Source organism: Echinops telfairi, unplaced genomic scaffold (assembly GCF_000313985.2).
Source record: "Echinops telfairi isolate 266 unplaced genomic scaffold, ASM31398v2 ScPeMD7_18;HRSCAF=68, whole genome shotgun sequence".
NCBI classification, from domain to species: Eukaryota; Metazoa; Chordata; class Mammalia; order Afrosoricida; family Tenrecidae; genus Echinops; species Echinops telfairi.
Window position 1 is genome coordinate 75,331,715 of NW_022103915.1, and position 10,876 is coordinate 75,342,590.

At 39.8% G+C, this 10,876-nt stretch overlaps 1 protein-coding gene and 1 pseudogene across 2 annotated transcripts in view; one reads left to right on the plus strand and one right to left on the minus strand.

Moving 5' to 3' along the window:
- The window catches only part of NUBPL (nucleotide binding protein like), a 237,614-nt gene that overhangs the window by 166,481 nt on the left and 60,257 nt on the right, over positions 1 to 10,876 (minus strand). The window lies entirely within an intron of this gene.
- Positions 6,847 to 8,029, plus strand: LOC105979973 (annotated as a pseudogene).

The window sequence follows — 10,876 nt, forward strand, 5'->3', positions numbered from 1 at the left end:
ACAATGATATGATTTTTTGTTCTTTGATGCCTGCTACCTGTTCCCTTTGACACCTTGTAGTCACACAGGCTGGTGTGCTTCTTCCATGTGGGCTTTGCTGCTTCTGAGCTAGATGGCTGCTTGTTTATCTTCAAGCCTGTAAGACCCCAGATGCTATATCTTTTTATAGCCGGGCACCACCAGGTTCCTTCACCACATTTGCTTATGCACACATTTGTCTTCAGTGATCATATCAGGAAGGTGAGGACCCACTGATATAATTTTTTGTTCTTTGATGCCTGATACCTTGTCCCTTCTACACCTCATGGTCACACAGGCTGGTGTGCTTCTTCCATGTGGACTTTGTTGCTTCTGAGCTCGATGGCCGCTTGTTTTCTTGAAGCCTTATCTATATTTATCTTACTGAAACTGAGTTTTTAAATGTTTTAAATACCCCTTTGAATTATATAAGAAGCCCTCGTGGTGTACTAGGTTGCAAGTTGAGCTGCTACCCTCAAAGTGAGCCACAGGGAAAGATGAAGTTTTCTGCTTTGTAAAGGTGGATAGCCTCAGAAACCCAAAGACTTTCTATTCTTTTATTTCAGCTTTTAAAAAACTGAACCAACTTTCAAATAGGTCAAGAAGGAAATCAAATAAAATACTACATTCTGACCTAGCTATATCTAGCATAAACAACTTCACAATAAATGCTCTCTGCTGACAAGGCTATTCACATCCCTTGACTATAGTGAGAGGGGATTCAGCAGCGGCTTAATCTGGGTGTGGACCCTGAAAATGGATTTTGGGTTTCCACTGTCTTCTATAGTCTTCTAAAAACCAGGCGTTCCCAATGTAAGTTCTGATATCATTCCCTCCTTCAGATTTAGATTACATTATTTACAATCCTTGAATCACACAGGCTGATGTGCTTCTTCCATGTGGGTTTGATGTCTCAACTGAGTTGATATCTCACTTGGATGGCTGCTTGTTTAAAGGCATCATTCTAGTTTCTTCACCACATTTTGCTATAGCACCCATATCTTCTATGATCTCCTCTTGAAGGCACATATCAAACTGGGTCATGTTGTAAGAACTAATGGTTCTTAGATTGGGACCAGATTAAGTGCAAGCCCAAAACCCGTTCATATATCTATAGTTTATATATGCCTCTGGTTCACCTAAGACGCATTTTTGTCTTTTCATGTTAGAGAAGATTATCATTCATCTCTCTGGTCTATTCTTTTTTTTTTTTTTTTTTAGTTAAGTTGTTGAAGGCCATTAAGACTCAGCCTTGAAACGGCTGAGAAGTTTCATGACCCAGGTGTCAGTATCTGCTGTTTGCTTCTGCGGCTTGACATTGAGACTAAGAAAAAGAACAAGGATGTATGCGAGTTCTGGGAAATCAGGATGGTTAATTTTCTCAAGGATGCTTGGTTTGGAAAAACAGAGTTGCTGATATGTATCCAATGTGCTTGCTTAACAATGAGAAAAATATAACCCCGGGTTGTTTCTGCATGTATAAAAGGAAGATGTAGAATAAACTCGGGGCTTCAGTATTCGCTGTTGCCCTCCCAATACTTTCTGTCTCTCTTTTTTTCCTTAATCCTCACTCCCCCTTTCAGGACCGTTCGACTCGTCGGCAGGCTCTGACAGATTGACCTGAAAACGGGGACCAAGTGAAGGACACCGTGGATTCCAAAGGTGTACATGAAGAGATTAGTGGTGCGGTGAGTAACAATTGGGAGCAAAATGGGGCAAAGAAATAGCAAACAGATTTTTGTATATATGATTCAAGATATGTTAAAAGCTAGAGGAGCAAAAGTAAGTTATCAAAGATTAGAGAAGTTTTTAGATTTTGTAGTTAAAGTATGTCCTTGGTTCCCTGAGGATGGGACTGTAAATATTGAAACTTTGCTGAAAGTGGGGGAACGACTAAAAGATGCAGGTAATGGACCTAGCAAGGTCCCCATAGATACGTTTAGCCTGTGGAATTTAATTAGGGATAGCTAGGATCCTAGGCAAGAGGGACTTTTGGAGTTAATAAATTAACCTGTGTGAAGCAGAGAAAACCGAAAAGGAGTGCCTAAGTATTTACTAGAGGGACTTTCAGTAGGGAGAGGGGAGGAAAAAGACAATAAAAAGAAAAAAAGGAAAATGGGAAATTCCCCATCCATGGAACGCGAATACCAAAAGTTGATAAAAGGACTTCTCCATTCTACAGGGGTGGAGGTTAAAGATAAACTTTTGGGAGAATTATTTGCACACGTACAACAACACTGTTATTGGTTTTACAGTGAAGAAAAGGTTAAATTGAATTCGCGAGCATTGCAACAAGTAGTAAAAACATTACGCACTGCTCATCAACAGGAACAGATTATGAATTTAAAGCTATGGTCTTTGTGTAATGCTATTACTCAAACTTTACAGTTATTAGAGACAGACTCGGAGAAAGGTGAATAAAGTGATAAAGATAGGAAAGAGAATGGAATCCAAAGGGAGGAAGAGGAGTATGCAGAAGTAGCTGAGGAGGAATTAGGCCCAGAATTAGTAAAGAAAGAATCAGATGATGTGGGAGAAGGAAATGATGTTCAAGAGATTATAAAATAGCTAAAACAAATGCTTAAATGTCATTCTAACAGCCCTTTAGCAGCTCCATTGCCCAGAGCTACTTTCACTTTCCCAAGGCCAAAACATGGGAGGAGCTGCCTCCCGATCCAGGAATAATAGCTTTTGTCATATCAGAGTTTGTGCAGGGATCGGCGGAACTGCATAACAAGCTGAGCTGTTTGCAGGGGCTATCGCTGGTGCTATGATTGGTGGAAAGCACTCTGTCTGCTAAAATCAGTGACAGGCGTTGGAAGACTCTGCAACCCTATCTCATTTTCCTAAGCCTAAAAGAAAGTGTTCCCCTCCAGAACCAATATTTTATAGAACCATAGAAGGAGAGATTTTACAATGGGGTCGAGGGTTTGCTCTTATCTTCACAGATTCCAGAGCTGAGTGGTTGCCAACCCGACTTCTGAAACGGAGAGATGGCTAAGAAGTCCCACACTCAGAAGGTTCTGCAAGAGTTTTAACATTTTCCCTTTTCCTTATGCTGAAGAAGAAGACAAGCATATTAATAATTATAGCTTGGGGGTGAGGGGATTCCCTATTTTCCCAAGATATGGTTCTCATTGTTTATCTTATTCACATGAGGTTTGGGGACTGAGGTATAATCATTCTTCTTTTGCAGCAACTATGGTTCTTATTTCTGCAAGAGGCTTACAAACTCTCAAGGTCATTTATGGAAATTATTAGCATCTGGAGAGCCAATTCAAACCTGGATTGACAATATGTCTATCAATATGTCTAATACTGTTGCGCCTATTAGTGTAAATCTTCATATTAATGCTACTCGGTATATTCAAGCTTGTGTGAAAATTCCTTATGTTATTTTATCAGGAGATATTACTTGGACTTCTAGTACAGGGTCTTTGACTTGTTCTTCAAATTGTATTTTACCACATTGTCTAAATTTTACCTGGTGGAAAACTTTTAACCAAACCCAAGGCAGTTTGTACCTTGTTAAAGCACGTCCTGAGATTTGGTTACCTGTCAATTTAACTCGACCCTGGAGCGAATCTGCGGGGGTAATGCAGATCTACAATGCCTTGACTGAATTGACCCATCAAACGAAGAGAATGATTGGACTGATAATAGCCACAGTGATTGGACTTGTAGCAGTAGCATCTATTGCAGCAAGAAATACAAACATCAGACTCTGTTTGAGGGTGGCATAAAGATTCTCACCTGTTGTGGCAACAACAGCATGACACTGATGCCAACTTACAACAATGTTGTCCATGGGAGATCAGATATCTGTGTTAGATACTCGAGTTATGCTTCAATGTGACTGGAACACCTCTTTTTTTTTTATTACTCCTGTTCCATATAACATTAGTAAGGATTGGAAAAATTAGAAATTTATTAATTGGACATAAAAATGTGTCTTTAGAAATTCAGTTATTGGAATATCAAATTGGTGAAACTTTCAGGAGACAATTACCCAAACTTACTGGTAATGAAATTTTTCAGGGAATTGCTATGAGACTATCTTCTATTAACCCTTTGGAACAAGCAAAGCTTTATTATCTTTAACCATTGGTAGTGTTATTGTATTAATCATTAAGGTTATGGTTGAATTATTGGCCTTAAGTACAAAGTTACATGAAGTACACCTGCGTACTTTGCCCCCATCCCAAATGGGGGTATAAGGCAGAGTCTGGTTAGTCAGAGACGGGTAAGATTGAGTCCGAGTCTCTCAACCTAAGACCGGTCATAGTCGCCTGGAGGACTGTGGCTGATGACGGGTAAGAGTGATTTCGGGACTAGACAACCTAAGACAAGCATAGTCATCTCCCGACGTTTTGAGTAAAAAACGTCTTCAGTAAATAAAAAAGGGGGAGATGTTGAAGGCCATTAAGACTCAGCCTTGAAATGGCTGAGAAGTTTCATGACCCAGGTGTCAGTATCTGCTGTTTGCTTCTGCGGCTTGACCTTGAGACTAAGAAAAAGAACAAGGATGTATGCGAGTTCTGGGAAATCAGGATGGTTAATTTTCTCAGGGATGCTTGCTTTGGAAAAACAGAGTTGTTGATGTGTATACAATGTGCTTGCTTAACAATGAGAAAAATATAACCCTGGGTTGTTTCTGCATGTATAAAAGGAAGATGTAGAATAAACTCAGGGCTTCAGTATTCGCTGTTGCCCTCCCAATACTTTCTGTCTCTCTTTTTTTCCTTAATCCTCACTTCCCTTTTCAGGACCGTTCAACTCATGAGCAGGCTCTGACATTAAGTTGAATTATGTACTCCCTTAAGAAATAAAATTTTGAAGTATATTGGTTTAATGAATTAGTGAGATCAACTATATTCTCTTAAGAATACAAAATACAGTTAAGTTCGCAGGTTATACACATTTGATTTAAGGACAGCTCATATTTGCCCTTTAATGACATATAAATTTGTCCTCACTTTGAAGCGACTCCTACTCAAATAAATTCTTCATTACTCACCTTCACTCGCTGCATGTGTTGCTTTTAAAGTAAGGTAAAATAAGAACCAAATGCACCTGTTTCAACTTACCTATAAATTCAACTTAGGAATGAATCTTGTTGTTATCTTGGGGACTGCCTTGAGTTAGAATCCAGAATCTTTGTGGTCCTCTGCCCTCATTTTCTAGCATCAGTCATTAAGAGATTGTATGGAAATAACTGTATATTAGCCCACCCACTGCCATCAAGTCAATTCCAACTCATGGTGACTCTATAGGACAGAGAAGAACTGTCCTTTTGAGTTTCTGAGGCTATAAATCTTCATGAGAGTAGAAAGACTCATCTTTCTTTGGCAAAGCAACTAATGGAGATGAACAGCTGACCTTTCAGGTAGCAGCAGCCTACAATGGAAACCACTACACCACAAGGCTCCCTGCCCCAATTCTCATGCATCAGAAACTGCATGCACCACTCCCAGAACCTCCTGTGCACTCATTTCTCATTTCATCTGTCATTATAGCAATAAGTTCTGCATAGCTCTAACCAGCTTTACAGAGGGCTAACTAAGAGCATCGCATCTCTCACCTGTACACCGTGAACTTCCCACCACCTATCCCAGAATGTTGATGTTGCACACTACCAGGCACCACATGAGCCTATTAGGCACCTGCACACACACACAACTAAGAAATGCACCTCCACATACACAACTCAGAATTACTATCTCTTAAGGTGAGGCTCTGATCAGTGGGCACTGTTAGACAAATTCTTCCCTCTTTTATTCTATCCTGCAGTGGTGCTTATACAGCCTCTCAAAATATAGTCAAACAATTTGTCACATTTTGTGAGAACCAGCTTGATCAGACATCTTCACACCGGCACTCCCTCCTTTCCTTCCTCACTCTTGGCTGTGTGCTCCCTACTAAATTAGGATGATACAGCGGCTCTGCTTTCTGTGGAACCCAGCTTAAGATAACCCACCACCACCAAAGAAGTTTGTGGTTTACATACTGCAAGGGAGATTCCAAAACCCATTAAATGGCAAGCTGAAACTTCTGCTTTCTTGTCCTTAATTGAAAGACCTCTTCTGAGATGACAATAAAATCAAATCCTTGCTATCACTGCCTCTTTAGCCATCACTTCTCCTAACCCATTATAAATACCAATCTCCAGAATAAAGAGACTTAAAGCTTATATATTAGTGTCCATAGAACATTTTAGTTTGACATTTAGGAAGGTCGGGGGGAAGAATGATAGAATATGCCAACCTAATGGTCCCTTCCCCTTTGTCTTGGTGTTCATCGACCTAGAGCTGGAATTCTAAACACTGTGCTTTCCCATCGGTATTCAGATTCAGACTCCACAGGACTCTATTCTGCTAAGTCCACAAAGAAACCCTCAACATTTTAAAGCTAAAATATTAAAAAAGATTGACACTTTTCTATGATATTGAAACAATCTAATAAATCATTTTATTCCATATAGATCACACAATTTAACACTTACTACCACTGAATAAATTCTGACTAACAAACTTATGTAGAGTTTCTGAGACTATAAATCTTTATAGGAGCAGACAGCCTTAGATTTCTTCAATGAAGCAGGCAGCAAGATTGAACCTCTAACCTTGTGGCTGGCCACCCAACACATAATCCTTCTCTCTCTTAGCCAAAGAGAGAGAGAGCAAGACTGAAACAAGGGGGTACAAGTTAGTCACTTGTACACATAATGTCTTAAACTTACCTCTTCCAAGTTTCCAGTTTTGAGAAAGGCTGTGTGGCTGAAGACTGAGAAGAAGGTAGGGTGGACTTGTATGACTTATTTGTTATATGATGGCCGAAAACGACTTAGGCGCCAAACAGAGACACTTCTAAAAAGGGTGCAAGAACTGGAGAAGGAGATAAAAGACTTAAAAAGGAACGAGTAAGCAACAATAACGCAAGCAGAAGAGAAGCTTCTTCGGGAAGTGGAAAAGCTAAGTGTGCATTTGATTTCAGTGCTCACAGCCAAAGGCATGTAGCTCTGAGGACAGCCTATCTGGGCTGGGGCTACCAGGGATTTCCAATCAAGAAAACACAAACAATACCTTTGAAGAGAAGCTGTTTGAGGCTCTAGCCAAGATGAGACTAGTAGAAAGTAGAGAGACATCCAATTATCACCACTGTGGGTGAACAGACAAAGGAGTTACTGCCTTTGGACAGGTTATTTTTTGACCTTCATTCTCACTTTCCAAAGGACAAGGAATCAGATGATTTTAATTTAAAAGACCAAAGAGAGCCATTATATCGGGCGCTCCTTCCTGACATCCATGGAGTGGCCAGGGCCCCTGTAGTACCCCTTCAGTGCTAGGTGCAGCTGTCTTGAGCAGACATTCTGCTGCTTTTCCTTTGTGCTGATTTAGGTTTTACACTCACAAATTATGCAGCTTGGAAGTATGTCAGCACCCATGATATCAGGAACCTGTATAAAATGGATGTAGCAAATGGAGTGATTGATTTTCAGAGGACACGTACAACTAACAAGCCAGAGCCTGGCTGAAGAGACATGGCAAGAACCTTTCCAGTTATACCAGTTTGAAGTGGCTGGCCAGGCATTCCTTTACCATCTAGTTCACTGCATGATGGCTAGCTTATTCTTGATTGGCCAAGGTATGGAGAAAGCAGGCATTATTTGATGAGCTTCTGAACATAGAGGAAAAAATACCCAGAAACCTCAATACAGCATAGTATGACTACATGATTTCCTCTAGTCTTATATGACGGTAAGTTTGAAAATGCCACATGGATTTATGACAGGGAGGTTCAAGAATTCAATGTTCACCAACAACAATTTTGGGCTAATCATGCTGTGAAAAGTCACGTGTTGCTGCAAGGACTGGACTCCTTGGCAGTGCCGTGTGGGAAAGGACCAAAGAAGGATGGAGTGATAGATCAGAAAAATACCAGGCCCTCTGTCATAAAGCAAACCAGTGCCTTTGTAGTAGTTAACTTAGAGGTAGTCATTTTAACAATGTAACCATACTGTATTAATTAGCCTGAATGTAGCCCTTTTGTATTGACCCAAGTGAGGTCACTTTGTAACTACTGTAATTCCTTTTGTAACTTCTGTAAGTACTGGCCTGTTGCATTTATTTTTGAAATTGCTGATGTTGTTTGTAAACCTGGTTTGTTGTTATAAGTTCCTGTTTTTCCGTATAGCATGACTCCGCCTGCCCTTGTGCCTTGTTTATTCCACAGTATAAAAACTCTCCTCTTTAAGCACTCTGGGTCAAGGGAGAATTAGGCTCTAGTTGCCCCTTGACCACCGGCTAATAAAGGCTTATTAACTTTAATTAAAGTTGCATGTGGGTTAATTGATCTCCTTTGGATACAAGCTTATAGTTCTTAAGGAAGATGTTTAAATTGCACTGAAAGTATTAGCAAAAAGCATGACTCCAGGAATTGATGGAATACTAACTGAAATGCTTCAACAAACTGATGAAGCACTAGATACACTCACCTATGGCAAGAAATTTGGAAGGCAGCTACCTGGCCAACTGACAGGAAAATATCCAGGTTTGTTCCCATTCCACAGAAAGGTAGCCAACAACAGAATTACAGAAATTATGAAACAATATACTAATTTCTTAGGCAGGTAGAATTTTGTTAAATATCATTCAACAATGCTTGCAGCACTATATTGACAGCTGCCAGAAGGTCAAGCCAGATTCAGAAGAGGACATGGACTGAGTGTCATTGCTGACATCTGATGGATCTTGGCTCAAAGCAGAGAATGCCAGAAAGATGTTTACTTGTGTTTTATTGACCATGCCGAGGCAGTCAACTGTGTAGATCATAATGATGAATGACACTGCGAGGAATGAGAATCATAGAACTGTGCTGACACAGAACCTTGACCTGGATCAAGAGGCAGCTGTTTAAACAGAACAAGGAAATATTGCATGGTTTAAAATCAAGAGAACTGTGCATCAGGTTGTACCTTCACACCACACTTCTTCTATCTGTATGCTGAGCAGATAATCCAAAAAGATAATCCATGAAGAACATGGCATCAGGATTGCAGGAAGGCTTATTAACAACCTGAGGTATGCAGACAGCACAGCCTGGTTTGCTGAATGTGGGGAGGACTTGAAACACTTGCTGATGAAGATCAAGGACTGCCAACTTCAGTATGGATTACAACTCAATATAAAGAAAATCAAAACCGCCACAATGTGACATGATGAGAAAAGGAGAAAAGGTTGAAATTGTCAAGGACTTTGTCTTGCTGGGATCCACAATCAATGCTCGTGGCAGCAGTAGTCAAGAAATCAAGTGACACATTGGGCAAATTTGTCTTGCTACACAAGACCTCTTTAAGTGTTGAGAAGCAAGGATGTCACTTTGGGGGCTAAGATGTGCTTGACCCAAGCCTAGGTATTTCCAATAGTTTCATATGCATGTGAAAGTTGGACAATGAATGAAGAAGTCTGAAGAAGAATTAATGTATTTGAATTATGGTGGTGGAGAAGAATATTGAAAGTACCACGAACTGGCAGAAGAACAAACAAATCTGCCCTGGAAGACCTACCACCAGAATGCTCCTTAGAAGTAAGAATGGAGAGACTTACTTGCTTTGAACATGCTGTCAGGAGAGACTACTCCCTCAAAGATCATGCTTGGCAAAACGGAGGGCCAGTGAAAAACGAAGACCATCACGGAGATGGAGTGACACAGTGGTTGCAACAATGGACTCAAACATAAAATGATTGTGAGGATGGCATAGGACTGGGCAATATTTTGTTCTGCTGTATGTACATATGGTTGCTATGAGACAGAACCTATTTGAAACCAGAAAAGTTCCTAACAACAATATACAAGGATGTAGTTCAGGTGTACTCAATGAACTCTGCAAGAGATGGTGGGCTAAGTAAAGAGATGGATAGACTTTTGTTTTAATAAATTAGGGTGAGAGCACTCTTCAAAGAACGTAATCTCCTCTCTCTCAATATTTCAGGGGAAATAGCCAAAGCATACCAAAATAAGCTGCTCTGCTTCCTTCAATCTATAATTATATTCAAGATGCCCCTTTGTCTTCATATTCTAAGCATAAAGGAAGTTCTAAAGAGAATACAAAATAGTAGTAAAAAAGTAATTCTTATAGAACTGTAATAATTATGTAATATAAAAACTTCTCCAAAGATAATCAGAGGAACTCTAGCTTCAGCTAAACAAACAATAATCCCTAAGAAGTTATATGTCAGAAGCTTTGGGAGCTCTATCCCCTGGCCCAGGATTTGACCATCCTTAATAACAACTTCAGCAACATGCCATTCTTTCGTAGAAAGAAACTGTATGGTGACTTCAGGCATAACTAGAGTTGTCTCTCATTCTTTATACACTCAAATTACCTTTAAGGAGTTTTAATCCATCTCTTGTAATTCTTACTGGCAACAGCTGTTATAAAAGGTCATTTGCTCAGAGTAATTTTTCAGAATTTTTCTGTCTCATAAGCCCGTACACACATCAATTCCTAGACTTAAAGAAAGCTTAATACTCTAAGATAGAGCAGAATATAGTGATGTGAACACAAAACTACTCTCCTGCAACTATGGACAAGGCAAGTGGCTTTTTCCTACCAAAAAAAAAAAAAAGGACCTAGATTTAGACAATAGACACTGTGTCATTCTCAATACTTACTTGACAGGGGACTGAGCATGATAGTGGGACAGGAGGAGAATCAATGGAAATAGAGGAAAGAGCTGGGAGGCAAAGGGTATTTATAGAGCTCTCGATAAAGACATGTACATATACAAATATATTATATGAGGATGGGGAAATAGATCTATGAGCCTGCATTTATAGATTTAGTATTAAGGTAGCA